Source organism: Molossus molossus, unplaced genomic scaffold (genome assembly GCF_014108415.1).
Source record: "Molossus molossus isolate mMolMol1 unplaced genomic scaffold, mMolMol1.p scaffold_m16_p_17, whole genome shotgun sequence".
Taxonomy (NCBI): Eukaryota; Metazoa; Chordata; class Mammalia; order Chiroptera; family Molossidae; genus Molossus; species Molossus molossus.
The window spans coordinates 46,463,558-46,483,926 of record NW_023425352.1 but is presented as its reverse complement, the minus strand read 5'-3'; the positions used below and the strand labels follow the sequence as shown (position 1 = coordinate 46,483,926).

The following is a 20,369-nucleotide window of genomic DNA, read 5'->3' as shown; positions in this document are numbered from 1 at the left end:
AGAGGAAACTGGCTATATGGGCCTGGGGTTAGAGAAGGAGCATACTGGAGATTTGAACATTGTATTTGGCAAGGAAGATTGTTATTTGAAATTACAAAGTATACTCTAGCATAGGAGAGGTTCCAAAAATAGGACTATCAAAAGAGATGGATAGAAAAAAGAAGACAAACATGCAAAGAAGAATGAAGTTAAAAACAAAACAAAACAAAAAAGTGACTAGAGAAGTAGGGGTTTAAAAATAAAAATAAAAAACATAAAACGAGAGGTTTCGGGAGATCAACATAATAGCAACCTTAAGAAAAAACTTGTTACTTTCCACCCTCCGTCTTTCCCCCATGGTACCTCCAGCCCACGTGAGCGGATTCCCATGGCTGTCAGTAGACACAGAGCCCAGGATCATGAGCGTGGGCTTCATGTACACAAGCCAGCTGGCGCTGGGCCTCATGGCCGCAGGCATCCTGTGGGCTCCCGGGACATAGATCTGTCCACAGTGCCCGCGCTCAGGAAGCTGGGGGTGAACCAGACCCGGAGCAACAAGGAGACTGTGAGGCACAGTGACGTCCTGCTCCTGGCTGTGAAGCCACACATCATTCCCTTCATCCCAGGTGAGACCGGGGCTGATGTCCAGGCCAGATGCATCGTGGCCTCCAGTGCGGCCGGTGTCACCATCAGCTCTGTGAAGAAGCAGCTGATGGCGTTCCATCTGGCTCCCAGGGTGATTCGCTGCATGACAAACACACCAGGGGTAGTGCGGGACGGTGCCATGGTGCATGCCCCGGTGCACTCCACAGACACCCACGCCCTGGTGGAGGATGGGCAGCTCCTGAACAGCGTGGGCTTCTGCACTGAGGTGAAGGAGGGTTGGACTGATGCCATCACAGCGGGCCTGCCCATGCATTCATGCCCTGGACGCACTGACTAATAGCAGGGTGAAGACGGGCCTGCCGCTTCCTGGCAGTCTGATTCGGGGGCCGAGGCCTTGCTGGAGCTGCCAGGATGCTGTTAGACTCAGAACAGCATCCAGGCCAGCTCAAGGACAATGTCTACTCCCCTGCTGGGGCCACCATCCATGCCCTGCACTTCCTAGAGAGTGGGGGCCTGTGCGCCTGCTCATTGAAGCCGTGAAGTCTCCTGCATCCCAACATGAGAGCTGCAGTCCATGGTTGACCGAAAAAAGACCTCCCAGCTGCCCTCTCCTGGACTCTCCTGGGCAGAGTGAAGCTGGAATCCCCCACAGGGTCCACTTTGACCCCCTGCAGCTCAGGTAAGGTCCTTAGAAGAAGCCCCTTCAGGGAGGCAAGAAGGACTAAGGCAGCTCCTGCCCATCTCTGTGACCAGAGCCTCACCTGAGGGGCCATGCAGGGCGAGGGCCAGCTCAGGTAGTTTTCAGATCCTTGTTATAAAACCTCCTTAAATCTGTTCAGACCAAGCAGCCCTAGTTGCTGTGCCGGGTAGGGGCAGGTGATGCTGGACGCTAAATGGAACCCTGCACACCTTCCACTGTCAGAGCCCCAGCTCAGGTAGGAAGGTCTGGGGGAGAACCTTCAACTGTGGTTCTCCAACTGGAGACCAAAGCAAGGTCAGTGTGATGCCACGTCAAGGAAGTGAGAGGTACAAAACATGAAAAGGGCATTTCTCTTTGACTTAGAGTGAGCAACTTAGAACTGGCCCAGTCAGAAATGCATAAAATCAGATGATGCTGTATTTCACTGTTGCTTCACAGACATACCTTGAGAAAGTGTTATTCAGTAGCACTAAGTTTAGATGCCTTAATAAAATTGTATTATTTATTTATTTTTTAAAAAGAAAAAGACTTGTTAACAAGGTTAATTACTATAGGAAAACTAAGATTGGAAGGTCTTTCATGAGTTTTGCAACTAAAAGCTGACCTTGCTGAGAGCAGTGGCCACAGAGTATGTGGACAGACTTGTGTAGATTGGTCCGTGCAGTGTGCAGACAGAGACCAGTTTGCACTAGAAAGTGGACATGACAGGAGGTGAGGAGTAAAAAAAAGCAGGAGTTTCTTTCCAGAAGACGGCATCTTTCTAGAACATGACTACACAGAATAGGGGATTGAAAAGGTCTGATTACTTTTCAAGACGGGGTAAACGAGCATATTTCTATACTAAGAGAAAAGTCATTATACAATGAAGCTGATTAAAACAATGAGAAATTTGATGAAGAAATGTTCTCAAGAGGGCTAGAAACCCCTTGGGGATGGGACCAAGATCTCAGGGACTTGAGTTTGTCTTGAGCAAGACTGACATCTCTTCTTAGATTGAAAAAAGAAAACTTAAAGAGTTAGGATGGAGATTAATTTGTCGGGATTGAAACAAATTGTTGTCTCTGTTTCTCTATAAAACAGGAGAACAGATTGGCTGCAGAGAGTGAGAAGAATGTGGTAAAGGAAATGAGGAAAGTTTAAGTTTAAAATAGTGGAAGTTGGGAGGAGGATGGGCAGAAACGCTGTGTGACCAAGGTCACACAGAGGAACTGTCAGGAAGGAGTAAAGCCCCTGCTGGAGTTGGACTCCCTCAGACCTGCTACCTCGCTGAAAACTGCGTGCTCATCTAGATGGTGACACCTTAAGCAGAGGGAATTGCAGACACCTTAAGCAGAGTGAAATGCAGTGAGTAGGGCACCCAGACCTGAGGAATCTCCGGGGACACTGACATAGCAATATGTAGCTCTAAGTTAAACCCCAAAGAACAGGCTTGAAAAGAGCACGAAACACATGATCTGGGAAAGAAAGGCTTAGAAAGGAAGAAGAGATTATGAAGAATATGACTGACTTGGATAACCAGGCAGCACATAGGAAAACATTTTTAAAAAGACCCCAAAGACAGAAAATGGACTGTGAGCTCCAGAAGAGGAAACCACTGTGGACCCAGGAACATAGCAGGGCCTCAACAAAGACTCGTGAAACTAAAAATGATGACTAAACTCTGAAAGGAATGCATAGTAAATGAATGAGGGGAGAAGTTAAGAAGTGGGATTCCCATCTACATTGCAGTAATGAAATCAATGGGGCGGGGCTCCGGAACTTGCTGGAAGAGTCAGAATTCCCTGGATTGGTAAAGAAGGCTGCCCTAAGTGAGTTGGGGCTATGTGTCAAGGATCAATAAACTGCTTCCTCTATGCCTTACAAAAGAACAGGTCAAAAAGAGAAGCTTTTCTTAAATTCTCTAAAAAAAATACAGAAACTTCTTTTTTCCCCCTGAGTAGTCAGGGTCCTGCTCTGCTTGCTTCTGGGACCCAGCTGACCTTTAAAAAAAGTTGTATATGTGGAAATGTGAGCACTCCGTGGTCAATTAGCCTTACTTCTCTGTGAGAGGCAGCCCTGCTAAGTCACCAGGACCCTTCCTCCTCCCACCGCCCAGCTCTTCACCCAGCAGGGTCCCTGTGGAATCACTGCAAAGCTGGGTTTGTTCCAGGGAAAAGAAACATCTGAAGATATTTTCTCCCTCTATAACCCACCCTCTCTACCCTACTGCCTCACACATACTTTCCTCTTGCCTTTTTAGATACTCTTTTAAAATGTCTTTAATTAAAATTGTTGTTTTTTGTTTTTAAAGAAAAGGACATTTCCCTCCTTTTGCTCAACTCCCAGCACCGGAGTCTTTAGAAGTAGCAAAAATAACACTGCGGGGGAGGAGGGGGATGCTAAAACAGGAACTCCCTCACCTGCCAGAATGAGAGTTGAGGTTTATTTTCTAGTTTGAAAATTTTTTCCACTGACATGTATTTTGTATGCCCGCAACGAACCATGTTCTACTGGCGTAGTATGCATTATATTCAGCATCCTATAACTAAGCATTTCTAAAATTTCCATGAAGGTATCATCAGTACCACAAAGAGATGATGCGTTTATTGCATAAAATGTGAAACAGCTCACTAACATTTGCATGAAGAACAAAATAACACCTCCACACTATATGTGTGTGTGTATGTGTGTGTGTATTCTTCTTTTAAAAAAATCTTTAATTTATATAGTGCCTTTTTTCTAAGTACTTTGATTTATATTTTCCCAGCTAATAAGTTTGAGGAAAAGGTGTTAAAATTACCTTCAAGTAATTTAGCCGTGTCTAGCTAGTCAGTGTGACAGTCACAAATAGAGCCTTTTTTCCATGTTGCAAGCTGTCCTCAGAATCACACTGTTCAATAAATGTGGATGTCGATAGGAAAAGTGTGGATACAGTCATTGCAAAGCATACTGCAAAAGTGAATTTTCTCCCCATCCCTCCCCTGCTTTCTCTAGCTTTGCTTTCTCTCCCTGAGTATATTTGCAAATACGCTTCAAGATTGTACCATAATAAACCTTCTTGAAAATATAGGAATAGAGGAATAAATATGATGTTACCTTGTAAAATATTCTTGTAGTTGAATAATTTTAATGTTTTGATTTTACTACTATAGTTATTCAGTATAGGAAAGTTTTACTTGAAATTTATGGTTGCTTCAGGTCTTAGCAATTCTAATTGTTCTTTAATTTCTTTTATACAATTCATTTCTTTTTGTTCTCTGTTCAGATAAAATCAGTAAAGGATAGGAAATTTTTCTTCTGTAAATAATGTTTAGTTTCATCTGAAACTAAAATATGAACAAATGGCATTAGTGCCGATGCTCTGTAAGGGCTGCTAGAGAGAAGCATTTTCCTTTGCTACATTTCACACGTTTACCCCGTATCGCAAAGGGAAGATCTGGCTTCTGAAGGGAAGGTTGTTTCCAAGGATGGATAGAACTTGAATTGGATTTATTGTGCAATAGAAGGAAAATACCAAGGGAGAAGGGGAAGGTTGAGAAACAGATGCAGGATGATGTTAAATGTAAGACTTGCCTGAGGAGAATATATGTAAATAGCAGGGGCATTGCCAAATGTTGAACTGAACAAAAGACCCTAAATTAAGAATGCAAATTATAATTTTGTTAAAAAAAAAAAAAAAAAAAAAAAAAAAAAGGTCCATATTGGTGGCAACAGAAGTACCTTGGCGCTTGTGTACCTTTTCCTCTAATAATTAAAGCCAATCTGCTTACGGAGCTGCTCTTCCCTGGACCTCTCAAGTAGCACAAACAAGCAAGCCAACCAGAGCATACTAATGATGCATTATTACTCAACCACCATAACCGCTCAGAGACCAAGAAAGGTCTAGAAGCAGATTCAACATAATTAAAGGACTAAAAGGAGCCAGGGCAATGAACAGACTGTTTTGGACTCTATTTTGCCACCAGGTAGAAATATTGATCCTGAATATATTTGTCTGGCATTATTAATTTTCTTGTTCAGAACCGTAAAGTCTATCATAATAATTCATATACTGCAATGCTACCGGAGATGCAGCTGCAGAATTTTTTAAATGTTCAGGTCTTCGTCATTGTCTTATGCTGTTCACAGATGTAAAGCAGAGATGATAAATTAATATTTGCAATTAACAGTGATTCCACTGTAGCAGAATTTACTAACCAATAACTGCATTCTGGCTCTAGAAAAATGGTATGCACATAGAATTCTTCCCAAGCAGCTCTCCTGGAAGCCACTAACTACTGTTTCGCCTGAGTTAGTCCAACAGATACAACATAGTTTAGGGTAATTGTTATGCAATAACATTCTTTCTCTCCACAACACTTAGGTCAAAGTGAATCCATGTAGCTGTGCTAAGCCAAGAGGCCCAGTAACCCTGAGTTATTCATTTATTCACTTACAAGTATTGATTGAACTCCTTCAATGTTCTTGTCACTGTGTTAGACTCTGAACACAACAAGAAATAAAATTCAATTCCTGTCAACAAGGAACCCAAAGTTTAATGGATTTATTCCCAGGATATCCAAACTACAGAAAAAGTGAGAGAAAATGACTAACAATTTTCCAAAGAGTTAATTTGCAGCTACAGGAACAAAGCGTTAGGTTATCACACCCAAGCAGTTATCTCTGTGATGCAGAATATATGTTCCTTTGTTTGCTAGGTAAGCACTGAAAAGTAAAAACATAATTTGTATCAATATGTAAATAAATGTACACCACCAATGTATCAGGTGTATTTCAGTGCAGTGAGAAAACCACAGGTTTGGAGCCCAAAAAAGACCTCAGTTTGACTCCCACTTCACTATTTATTAGTTTGTTTACCTTGGCTAAGTGACTTAGCTTTCTGAGTTTCAACAACCTCAGTTCAAAAGTAATATATAAATGAACACCTATGGTTATGGCAAGGATTAAATTAAATAACCCAAAATAAGGTCCTGGCATACAACAAGACATCAACAAATGTTCATAAAATTGTAATGTCATGTACAGTCCAGCATAGATCACCTCCACTAAGAACTCTGTCACAGAAGGTAAAATGAAAAGGCAGTAGCATTGACCCTCTGGATGATACTCTAAAAGATACCAGACAAAATGTAAGAGGCATTTAGGATGGACTGACCATTTATTCATTAGCAGATGGCCACACCTAGTCATTGGAGCAGCTGCTCTGAATGGACCTGACTCTCTAGTGACACAAAGGAAGTGAGTGATGATTCTTCAGAGATCTTTTACTACTGCAACAGGAGGGAACAACAACTGAAAAAAAGGACAAAACACCTACAATTGCTTCTGTGGGAAACAACCTCTCCAGCCTTCCTCATGTGCTACTTGATCTTTAATTTATGGAGTCAACAGAAAGCACTGTCTTCAGCAGCACAGATGCTGGACAAATAGCTGGGGCATTGATTTTGGTATTTGGCCAAACTGATGGCATCATTATGTTGACTGAATATCAGTGTCTCTAATAAAAATGCTTTATGTGGAGTCTCAGGGATGCGAGAAGACTGGCTGGCTACAGAAAAGGAGAAAAAGAAATGCAATTACAAAGTGGTATTTTTCTCTTGCCCTCTGTGTTTAAACATTAGGTACTGATTTTTTTTTTTTATGTTTGTTTTCTGCTGATTATTTTTACTTTTCTTTATGCATGTTAATGCCACCATCATTAGGCAAGAGAACTCTACATATAATGTTGTTTTTTACATCAGTACATATTTTCAATGCAACAGTTAAAATACTTTATTAATATATATATGAAATTTGCATTTGAGTTTTTAATTAATTCTATTACCAAAACTAATAGCATTAGCCAAGAATATGATATATACTCAGGGAAAAAAAAAAGAGTTAAAAAAAAATTTGTTTGTTTTTAGACCTTCACCGAATCAGGGTTTTTCCCTAAAAGCTAAATCCAGGCATATAACCACAACATGAAAAAATAATAATTATTATTTTTAGGCTATTAAAGGTATTATTAGCACAACCAAGTATAAATTAGTAATGAAAAGAAAAAATAAAGATGCAAGAAACTCAAATACACTTGTAAATTGCAAATAAACTCTAATTTACTAAAGACCATAGTATGAAAGAATACTTGCCTAAATAACCTTGAGAAGTAATAATGAACATCATAAATTTGCTGGTTGATATTCTTTGCTACAATGATTGATTTTCTATTATTATGTATATATACACACTTTTATATAAAAATGACATGCCACAATCTCACACAGAATATATTGAGCTAAAGTACTCAGCACAAGGGCTACACCTCCATTGCAGAAGATGCACACGCAGAAGCAGTATGCATATCTTATCCAAAAATACTAAATCTTTTTTTGCTTTTCTTGACTGATTGCTGAGCCACAGATCAAATCAACAGTTCATTGATTTGATTCATTGCTTGGATACCAGAACCATAAGGACAAAAATACCAATTCACCAGTCTTACTGCCAAATATCATCCACCTTTAATTCATCCTGCATATCAATAGTACATTCACCTTTTTAAAATATGGATTTTCTCATCTTAATAAGCCTGTAGCACTATAATTAATCTAAGGCCTTGTTATCAAAAAGGCATTTGTTCATATCTCAACTCTGCCACTTTTTAGCTATTTAAATAGCTATCCAGTTACTTAACTTCTTTGAATCTGAGCTTCAGTAGTCTCATCTATAAAATGGGAATAATACATCATCTTGTTGCTGTGAGAATTAAATAAGATATGCATATAATAATATTCTTAACACCATGACTACAGCTGAGTCATCAATATTTCATGGCATCTTTTTTGATAGCACTATGTTTATGGGGAAAAGTTAAAAATCTTCAGTATAAAATTTGCTTTCCATTTTCCAGCTTGTATATCCTGCCTACACATTAGAATCACTCGGGTATCACTAGTCTGGTCATGGAGCACTACTGTGTGTTCTGACCCCTTGGGCGGCCCTCCCCCAACTGCTCCAGCCCACGGAGTGTTCCCTTCTCTTCACCGCTGCAAGTCTTTTACATGTCTCACTGTGGCACAACCCATGGTCCCAACACAGCTGGAAGATGCTGCATTCCAAACATACTCTTTACTGGCATAACTTTATCAACTGGATTAGAAGTTATATTGTGAAAATAAAGATATATGTGATGAAAGCCTAACGCAATGTCACCTGAGAAAAAAGGCAATTTGTTTGCTGATGCAACTGATTGGCTAGATCTGGTGAGCAGAATTCAGATGTACAATGTCATCAAAGTGCTCTCTCTCTCTCTCTCTCTCTCTCTTTCTTCTTCTCTCTCTCATTGGCCAGGATCCCCATGAAAATTAATGTATACTAGGTTGAATGATGTCCTCAAATAATTTATATTCATCTGGAATCTCAGAATGTGACATATTTGGAAATAGGGTCTTGGAGGATATGATTTGTTAAGATGAGGACATACTAGATTACAGTGGGCCCTAAAATACAATGACTTGTACCCTTATAAGAAAAGGAAAGGGAAGACAGAGACACCTAGAGAAAAAGGCTGTATGAAGACAGGAATACAGATCGGAATGACACAGCCACAAGCCAAAGGATGCCAATGACTTCTGGAAGCCCCCAGAAACTAGGAGGAAGAAAGGATTCTTTCTTGGAGCCCTCAGAGAGAACATGGCTCTGCTGACAAATTGATTTGGACTATGTAGCCTCCAGAACTGTGAGAGAATAATTTTCTCTTTTGTAAGCCACCCAGTTTGTGGTCATTTGTTATAGCAGCCGCAGGAAATGGACGCACAACCCGAATGGCAAGAATAAATGTTTTTGAAGTGGTGGGAATGGTTCCAGGAAGGCCTCATATTGGCACACTGCTCTCTACAACCATCTTTAACCTATCACTGTGGCCAAGAGCAGGGGGTAATTCTGGCCTGAATGGCTTCTCTGTCTTCCCTTTTTGCAGAAAGTTTACATAAATTGTCTTGATAGTAAAGAGGAGCTCTCTTCCTCAGGCCAGTCCAGACCCAGTAACAAAGATTCCCAAGATTGCAATCGTCCTCTAAGATTGGCCTTGACCTATAATCACAGCATGAGAAGCCTATACCCGGCAAGGCTGATACTGAATTTTTCTTCTCAGATTTCACCTCCATCAACACAACAGTCAGTAATGAGCAGCACCTGGAGAGATCTGTATGGAGATGACTGGCTGAGAGAAGCTGTCATTGTCAGTGAGGAAAGTAGTCCCATCCAAAGCTTGGTCTTTGAAAGACAGAAAGGCGAGTAATATATAACCTGACTCAGCTCTACTCCCGCTCTCTACTCTCCTGCCTGTGCTTCCCACTGCCAAATCCATCTACAAGCAAGAGAGCACACGGAGGTGGGTCAGAGAAGTCAGGCCCCCACAGGGTACACAGCAGAGTAGAGGAAGCTGGAGTGTGGATCCGGAGAGGCAGACGAAAGACACCCAGCACAGTGGCCTTGTAAAAATTAACATAAGAAATGAATGATGGATCTGGTAAGAGATACAGACAGAAAAGGCAAATGGAATGTTTTATTCATCAATTATGTCCATGATTTTAAACTAAGGAAATAAGATGATAAATTAAAACTCAGACCTTTTAAGCAAGTCAGCCAAAACATACCAAGACCATCGTAGTATATTTTAACTGACTAGCCTAAAAAGAAGTGGGATTGAAGCCCACCTACGTCCTTCATCGTCACAGATTTGATTTCCAAGTGTTACTTCTACTCGCGTCCGTGGTCTTTCAACCAATCTGCCAATAACAAGCTACCAGATTCTGCATTGTCTGAAACTGAATACAAAGGATGGGTGGGGGTTTCAGAGAACAAAAATGAGCAACCAGACAGGCTGGCTGATTGATTGTGCTTATGCATTTATCAGGAAGATCAATCCAGTCTCCTTGAAGAAGGAATTTTTAAAAGTTCAAATGACTTTGCCACTAATCCAATATACCATTGGCCCTTAGTGAATCCAGCTGAGATTCACAGCAGAGCTTAGTGCACCTGCTCTTGTGAGAAAAAAGTCACCTTTCAAATATATAGTAGGTGTTGTTAGCCATCAAAGAGGCAAGCAGCTAACATGATGCGGCAAAAGACAGACAAAAGCAGAAATGACCGGGGCAGAGAAGTAAAGTCAGTTTATCTTTCCTCTTGGGGGACAGGGCTGCTCCGTGTCCTCCTGGAGGGGTGCTCACTCTCTTTCACAGAGGAACAAGGGCTGCTTTGTGGGAACAGAAGTACATCAATGATCTCAACTAAACCAGGATCAGAAGGAAAATCCATTTACTTAGACTTGGTTAACCAAAGCAGCTGCATTTTAAGACAATGGAAGATGCATTAAGATTTAATGTTACCAGATCTTAGCTATTGTAAATAATGCTGCTATGAACTGAGGGGTGCTTAGGATATATTCAGAATTCCTAGGATATATTCCTAGAAGTGGGATCCCTGGGTCAAAAGGTAGTCCCATTTTTAATTTTTTGCAGGAACTCCAAATTGTTTTTCACAGTGGCTGTACCAGTCTGCACCCTCACTAGCAGTGTACTAGGGTTCCCCTTTCCCCACATCCTCATCAACACTTGTGATTTGTTGATGGCAGCCATTCGGACAAGTGTGTGGTGATGCCTCATTGTAGTTTTAATTTGCATCTCTCTGATGATTAGTGACTTTGAGCATTTTTTCATATGTCCATTGGCCATCTGTATGTCCATCAGTAGATGAGTGGATAAAAAAGTTGTGGTACATTTACACAATGGAATACTATGCAGTTGTAAAAAAGAAGGAACTCTTACCTTTTGAGATAACATGGAGGGACCTGGAGAGTATTATGCTAAGAAGAATAAGCCAGTAAGAGAAAGACCAATATCACATGACCTCATTTATATGTGAAATCTAATGAACAAAATAAACTGACAAACAAAACAGAACCACAGACAAGGAAGTTGGAACAGACTAACAGATTTCAGAGAGAAGGTGGAGGGAAGGCGGGAAGAAATTAATCAAATAACTTGTATGCATATATGCATAGCCCATAGACACAGACAATAGACAGGTGGGGTGAGAGATGGGTGGAAGGAGGCAAAGGGGAGAAAATGGGGGATATCTGTAATACTCTCAACACAAAATAAAATTTTTAAAAAAGATTTGTTTCAAATTAGTCTCAAATTCTTTATTGAATACTGTATACGTATATTAAAAAATATTTTTCCCTGATTGGTGTGGCTCAGTGGTTGAGCATCAGCCCATGCACCAAGAGATCGCTGGTTTGATTCCCAATCAAAGCACATGCTCAAGTTGTGGGCCAAATCCCCAGTGTGGGGCATACTGGAGGCAGCCAATTGATGTTCTTGCTCATTGATGTTTCTATTTCTCTCTCCCTCTCCCTTCCTCTCTCTCTAAAAATAATTGTTTTTAAATTTTACCTTCCATATCTAAAATATCATTATTTTACCTTAAATTGCCTATGTTGAAGTTCCAAGAAAGAGGTTTTTTAAAAACTAAACTAGTCCTGCAAAATCACTTACCGTTTCCTACAGCCCTAAGTATCTGAATAATTACCTCAATTTCCTGTATCATTTTAAATTCAGATATAATCTCATTGGTACTTTGGCCTCATTATTCACTGATTATAGAATATATTTATTAAAGCAGTAACATGGATGACACCAAGAATTACTTTCAATTATGCTCTAAACTAGAAAAAATAAATTATCAATGAGTTGTCACGGAAGAGTCCACTTTAATAAAAAGCAGAGCCGTAAAATCGGGGTAAGAAAAAAGGAAAGTAAATAGATCTCAGACGGTTGTCTTACTTTTCTCACTCAAATTTTGGTCCTTAATCTTTGAAAAGTTGTTTATTTTACTTTTTCAAAGGTAGTTATTCAAATGTCATACAAGTTATAAAATCACACCTATTCTTATAATACAGAAAATACTTATTTAAAATAATGTTTAATTTTACTGTATAAATTTCCTTATCTCATAAAAATGTCTCCACAGCTACATCTACAGATGTGTTCAGGTATTTAAAACTGTAAGCTCAGGAGTTAAATTTCTTGTCAATTTTGTGCAATATAAACTTGCCTAACACGCCCGACCGGTGTGGCTCAGTCATTGAGCATCAACCCATGCACCAAGAGGTCACCGGTTTGATTCCCAGTCAAGACACATGCCCAAGCTGTTGGCCCGATCCTCAGTGGGGGGAATGCAGGAGGCAGCCAACCAATGTTCTCTCTCCCTCTCTCTCTCTTCTTCTCTAAAAATCAATAAAAAGAAAAAAAAGATTTTGTTTTAAATTTTTTAAACTATTTTAAGCCCATTTCTATAGAAGAGTCGTAACAAATTTCAATGCATTCCAATTTAGGGAACAACAGTTTGACTACGAAACCATTTAGGTTTAACAAAATATTTTTAATAAAATGACCTGCTCAAAAGTTTATGTTCTGTCATTCATAAAGTTGTTCATTTAGCAAATATTTGTGGAGGGTTAAAGTAGGAATCCAGGCAGATGCAAAGCTCACCTTCAGGAAACAACAGTCCAGCCTGGCAGTCAAATGAAGAGGCCACTTACATTAAAATAGCACTAGAGGAAGGATGTAAGTTTATTGTTTTTGTGATTTATTAGTATTTGTAAGGCCAACATTGTCATATTAATCTTTAAATTTGGCTAGGAAAGAGAAATGTAAATGTGCAGAATTTGATCAAAAAGATCCAAAGACTTTGTATAAAAAACTAGTAGCATTGCCTGCAACCCAGAGACCATAAAGAAGGCGAGGCTGTCTTTTTCCACTGGCCATATAAAAAGGAAATAGGGTTTTCACTCCTCTGCTCTGGAAGTCATCAGGTTGTCAACCCTCTGGGTACATGAGTAGCAGATGGGGCCCAGCCTACTTCTCTTAGAAGCTTACAGCAATGGTGTAGACAGATCTGGGTTTAAGGTTCAGAATCACCACTTACCTTGAGCAAGTTTCTTAATCTCCCTGCACCCCAGTCTCCTTATAGGTAAAACAGAAATCATTTGGTCTATCTCCAGGGGGTTGAAAGTAATACACACAAAGGCCCTCAGAAGTGTGTGTCTGGCCACCAAAAAAGGGAGTGGGGAGGCATGTCATTAGTTGTAAGAATAGCAGCAGGTATATAAACCGTGCTAATCCCCTGGTAATTCTGGAGCATTAATAACAACAGCTGTGGTTCTGCACTGGTGGGAGAAGCAACTTTAGAAATACAGAAACTGAGGGCCTGGAGGTGTAGTGCCCTGCCCGAGGCTGAATATAGCTGACTTAGCCTAAAACATGACACCCCGGAATCTGACTCTGGTCCTCTTCCTCCAGTATGACACCCCCTTCCTCCTCTGAAAAGACTGAGTTTCTATAAACAATAGTTTAAGTGTTACTATAAAAACAAACACAAAACCATTTAAATTGTTAGCCCTCTTTAAAAAACAATTTATGTTACCACATGCCTAAAATCGTCAGGTGGTCATTACACAGGAAAACAGACCTGGCAAAACATCAACTGCAAACGCTGATCTATTATTTATATATTAAAAAGTGACAGAAAATTAAATAAAAAAAAACTAAGTCCATCAAGATAGCTTCTGAAATGTTAAACAACAACACCACAAAACCCTTCAGCAGGTCATTCTGAAGTATTGGAGTTATGACTCTGCACTGGCTTATTTTGTATAATGGGACTGCAGCTTTATTAAAGAAAAACAGTTTTATTTTAGCAGTGTCATTATATTGCACTGACTTGTTTTAGCAGCACTCAGAAAGAAAATGGCTGGTAATATCCATGCTAAGTATCCCCAAAATGTATTTAATTTGCATTAAGCAAAAAACACTGTAGCAAATGCTGAGAGACTCCTCTCCCCAACATCTCCTCCTTTGCCTCGCTACAGTCATCACCCAGGTTCCAGCCCTCATTATCTTGCTTTCAAAATTTAAATAGCCTGCTATCTTGTCTCTTCCCCCTCACTACCTTCACTTTCCAATTCACTCCCACACTCTCCTTGCGGAGAATTTTCCTGAAGCACTGCTCTATGTCTCAGCCATGCACAGACCTGCAGTGTCTCCCCAAACGCTAGACACCTTTACAGTTCACTTGGATCTGCCCCAACTCGGTTGCAATAATTCCCACTTACATAGACCTCGGTTTTGACCCAAACATATCAATTAATTTTTTCTGAAATGTTCTCTGAATAGTCACAACTTTCTTCATGTACTTACCTTCACTGCTCCTATTCCTCAGTCCAGTTCTAAATTCTGGATGCATATGTATATCCAGGACCTCAAATAGAGAGATAATGAAATAAATCACAGGACATCGACATGATGGAATATGATTTAATTTTTTAAAATAATATAGTCTGGAAAGATGTAACACTATGAAATACTAATGATATTGTGGCAGGACAGTAAGAAGCGAGGAAGAGTCGTGGGCAAGTGGAGTGGGGAAACTGAGACAAGACAATCAAACAAGGCCAAGCAGTTCGGGCAGCTTGCAGCTGGCTTGGGAGTCGCAAGATCTTATCTTCCCTGACCAAGGACACTTGAGAGCAATGGTTTACCCTCCTCCCTAACCAGAGGATAAGCTTAGAGAACAAAGACCCCATTAATGCCATTTGTGCCAGCCAAACCCAAGGACAGAGGAAGCTGGGGAACAATGAATGAAACCCCGATAAAGCCAGAAGACCTAAGATAACAGTAAAACAGACCAAAAAATAAGCCAAAATTCCCCTATACACTCAATTGATGCATCGGCATATTAAGAATGCGCCTGGAAAGCTGACGAATATTCTACCGAAACCCTCCCCCAAGATTCTTGTCCACAGGAAAAAAAAACAAGAAACTAAAGGGATAAAAAATCCTCAGGACAAAGACTCAGCGCGATGGAGCTCTGAGCATGCCCGTGCCCCTTCCTGGGCCCGAACTTGTTATTTCTTCCTAAACTCTAAGGACATCCAGGGTGTTTGCAACCAGGGGAGCAGTGGCAGCAGCAGCTCTGCCTGGGCTCAACCCTCATCCTGTCTCCCAGGCCCCCTTTTCCTCTGACTTCCTGGTGAGTTCAAGCAGCTCCACCCTGGCTCACTTCTTTCCTGTAACATTTCTAGAGAGCCAAGCAGAGCACTGCCTGGCCTCTTCCCTGTTGTTTCTTGTACCCTAAGTCCTCCCTTTGTTTTGCTGTCCCCATATTTCATAGACATACTCTCAAACCCACCTGGACTTGCCTTGTGAAATTTTTCCTACACCAACCACGTCAGGAACTCACACCCCACAGGCCTGCCTGGGGCAGACCTGCTCTGGGCTGGCCCCTGTCCCGTAACAATGTATCACTTTAAACTAATGTATAGTATATACTGTAATATGATTTACCATAATACAAAAATACATTTTTCAACATATATATACATGACAGAAACGTTTATCCAAAATAAATGTTTAAATTTGAATAGTGAGTTTTCCTGGGTGATGGAATTACAGATGACCTCCTTCTATCCAGTAGACAGATGTTTCCCAAATATCCTATACCAACACAGAGCATTTAGCATTTTATAACTTAAAAATTATTGTCTTTTAAAGTAATTAATTAGCTCATCTATTAATTCCAGTCCAAATATTTCGTCCTTCATAAAATCTTCGGCAATGGCCCAACGGGATCACATGTTTTCTTCCTTTGAGGCATCAGCATGTTGAGAACCTCTATCACCAGATTCCCTTTATATTTTGGACCATTTCATACAACTGTGGTTATGAGGCCAAACTCAAGCCATCTGATCACCAACACCTCTTATCAACATGACTCTTAGCTGCGAGAATTCCTTTAGAGGATATTTTGTTTTAAATGCACTACTATTTCCTCACTTAACCAGGTATCACATAGAAACTATGATTCAACCAAAAAACTTTGAAAATAATTACTATTAATAAAAATGTTTAATAAGTTCATAAGATAAAGTCTTATTGTATAAATAATTTGAATGCAATAAAATGTTTAAAAAATAACATTTCTCGGGTGCCAATACTTACTATTGTCAGTGAATTGTGATCTAGTATCAGATAATAATAATGCCTTTAGTTTACAGTCATGGATTAGACCTTGAAAAAGGACACAGTGAAATATGTGATTATTCGCTTATAATTTTAGAATCCCTTTCCTGAATATAAAATACGTATTTCATGACCACAAATTAGTCTATACTTTAATTCATTATTTGTTCAGTACAGGCAGTCAGCAGGTTAAAATGGTTTCTTTAGGGCTTACATGTCCTAATACTTTAAGTCACGAAAGTCACCATGGAGTAACATTTATAATAAAATAATGTCTCCAATATGTACTGCTGTAGCACATACTGGAGAGAATAGTGTTGGTGCTGGTACCTTCTTGTTCTAAACCTGAGTACTTCAAGAAGCACTGCTTTTGCACTGGAAAAAAGGTACAAAACATCTGAGATCATCCCCAAATTTAATTTGTCTTTATCCAAGTTGACAATGGGGGCCATTGGTGGTGACCAGGAGGGCATTTAAATGTATGCCATATACCAGGCATTGTATTTAATTTAATTTATCTAATCATCAATTAATCTTTACAGTGGTTCTCAACCTTCCTAATGCCGCGACCCTTTAATACAGTTCATGTTGTAGTGACCCCCAACCATAAAATTATTTTTATTGCTACTTCATAACTGCAATTTTGCTACTGTTATGTCTTAAGTGACCCCTGTGAAAGGGTCATTTGACCCCCAAAGGTGTTGCGACCCACAGGTCGAGAACCGCTGCCTTATAAACAATCCCACACATAACGCATTACTATTTCTATTTTGTTATATGAAGAAAATGAGACTGTAAGAGATTAACTAAAATGTGCTAGAGAGTAGCACATCAGGATTTACTCTAAAAAATGCAGTGTTCTTGTGAACATAATGGGATGATATTTGTCAAGTAATAATGAGAGCGAGGGAGAGAGAGAGCTAACATCATTTCTTGAATGTCTATGGGGCACCTCAAATTAGCAAACCTGAAAGCTCTCAATGCCATCCCTTTCTCCACCTAAAAGCCTCTCTGTCCACCATCTTTATACCACCTCTGTTAGCATCAGTACCCAACACACAGTTGATTGGCCAATAATCAAGAGACTGACATGGATTCTTTCTTTTCCTCACATACATGCCACTGAATCCATCAACAAGTTTCATCAACGCCACCTCCAAATCTTCAAATCGTCTTTAGATAATTCTTAAATTTTGTTATACATATGATTTATTTAAAATATGCTAATACTTAACAAGGGAGCAAAGAATACTGATTGGAGAAAGGAAAATGTCTTCAATAAACGGACTTGAAAAAGTAGATAACCACATGATGAAAAATTAAATTGGAGCCCTATCTTAGGCCAATCACAAAAATTAACTTGAAATGGCTCCACCAGAGTGGTTCAATGGTTGAGCATTGACCCATGCAGCAAGAGGTCACTGGTTTGATTCCCTGTCAGGTCACATGCCCAGGTTGTGGGCCCAGTCCCCAGTGGCGGGCATGCAGGAGGTGGCCAGTCGATGTTCTCTCTCATCAATGTTTCTTCTCTGTCTCTCTCTCTCTCCTCTCCCTTCCTTTCTCTCTAAAATCAATAAAGAAAATAAATAAATAAATAAAACTTGAAATGAAAGACTTAAACCTAAAACATTAAACTGTAAGAGTCATAGAAGAAAACAGAGGGAAAAAATCCCTTGACACCAGTGTTAGTGATGATTTACTGGCTATAACTCCAAAAACACAAGCAATAAAAGCTAAAATCACCAAGTGGGACAGTATCAAACTAAAACACTCTGCACAGGAAAAGAAACAATCGGCAAAATGAAAAGGCAAAGTAGACAGTAGAAAAAAACATATTGCCAAACCAGATGTCTGACAAGAGGTTAACATCCAAAACATATAAAGAACTCATACAACTCAATGACAAAAGAAAAACTGATTTAAAAATGGGCAGAGGGCCCTGGCCGGTTTGGCTCAGAGGTTATAGCTTTGGCCCACATACCGGAGAGTCCCCAGTTCGGTTCCCACTAAGGGCACGTACCTCGGTTGCAGTTTGTCCCTGGCCCTGTTGGGCTCATGTGGATGGCAACCACTCAATATGTCTCACTCACATTGATGATTCTCTCTCTCACTTCCTCCTTCTCTCCCTCCCACTCTATCTGAAGATAAATGCAAAAAAAAAAAAAAAGTGTCCTTGGGTGAGGATAAAAAAAAAATGGGCAGAAGAACTGAATAGACATTTCTCCAGAGACTATACTTACAGCCAATAGCTACATAAAATGATGCTCAGCATCACTAATCATTAGGAAAATGCAGATAAAAACCACAATGAGCTATCACCTCACACATGAAGAAACACGATAACGTGTTGGCGAGGATGTGGAGAAAAGGGAACCCTTGTACACTGTTGGTGGGAATGTAAATTGGTGCAGCCACTGTAAAAAACAGTATGAAGTTTCCTCAAAAAATTAAAATAGAACTACTACATGGGTCAGCAATTCCACTTCTGAGTATATATCCGAAGGAAATGAAAATACATTGAAAAGACACCTGCACTCCCGTATTTAATGCAGCATTATTCACAACATCCAATTTATGGAAACCACAGAATCCATATGCAGATGAATGAGATATATGTATACAATATTGTCTTTATTCATATATACATACACACACAATGAACACTATTCAGCCATGAGAAAGAAGAAAACCTTACCTTGTAACAACATGAATGGACTGTCAGATAAGTTAGACAGAGAAAGACAAATACTATATGATACTTATATGTGGAATCTAAAAAAGCTGAACATGTAGAAATAGAATAGAATAGTATTTACCAGAGTACTGGAGGTGGGGGAATCAGGGAGATGTCTGTCAAAGGGTACATACTTCCAGTTAGAAGATGAACAAATTCTGGATTATCATACATAGCATTGTGACATAGTATAGTCAACAATAGAGTATCATATACCTGAAAATTGCTAAAAGACCAGATCTTAATTTTCTCACCACTGAATGAAATAACTATGTAATAGATGGAGGTATTAGCTAACACTACAGAGGAAATCATATTATAATACATATGTATCAAATCAACATGTTTTCCACCTTAAAGTTATGTAATGTTATATAGCAACTATATATCTCAATAAAAAGAATGCTCATATCATTTAAAGGCAAACTGTTTTTCAACTAATTACTTAATGCCACAAAAATTGAGACATCTATGTATAAGTGTGCTACATATTTCTGCAGTGTCTGTGAACTAAGGCTACGATGAAGACCAGAGACATCTTAGGTACCTACAGAACCTCAGATACGTAGGCTGGAGGATTAAACTCCTTTCAAATCTTGATAAAAGTACGAAGGGTGAACATTTGTTTCTACTTGCTGCACGGGGATGAGAGGCTGCTCCGTGAGAGGACCTACGACGGTTGTCCAAATGGGAAAGCCGAGGGAGGCACCGAGAAGATGCTGAAAAGGCAACCGAGGGGCAGAGGGCGGAGAGTGAAGGTTCAGGACACACCTGTCCTTGAGCCAAGAAGGGAAGCTACAGTGAGAACAGTCACTCTGCCCAGTGTGTCTGTACAAATGCAATGTTACAAATACAAAAAGGAGAATATTTAATAATGAAAAAAGTGATGACTGTAAATACAGTGTGACTTTTAGGTGGAAAGTAGTGCTGTGGACACTATAATTTGTCATTTAGCATGTATAGATCCTGGAACAAAATTGTGTGTAAGTCTTGATATATGAAAAGAAGAAAATTCACTCAACTACAAGGTGTGTGCATGCATGCCCAGAGTTGAAACATCTGGTTTGGATGTGTATTTGTATGTATTAGAACTGCATATATATTGCCAATATTCAATATTAAATATATGTCATTCCAGACTATGGAAATGTCTTCCTCTTCTGTTTCAAGTTTTCAAGCCTAACTCAAAATTTAACTTAAAAGGTAATTTCTCCCCTCTCTGAGATGGTTCAGCAATTCTTCATGCCTCTTGTAGTAATTCCATGCTGCATTATAATTATTTGTTACATGTTTTGTTCTCTCACTA

The 20,369-nt window shown here is 39.6% G+C and overlaps 1 pseudogene; it reads left to right on the top strand.

The window, feature by feature from the left end:
* The first annotated feature begins 367 nt into the window (after positions 1 to 367).
* Positions 368 to 9,545, top strand: LOC118632076 (annotated as a pseudogene).
* Positions 9,546 to 20,369: the final 10,824 nt, after the last annotated feature.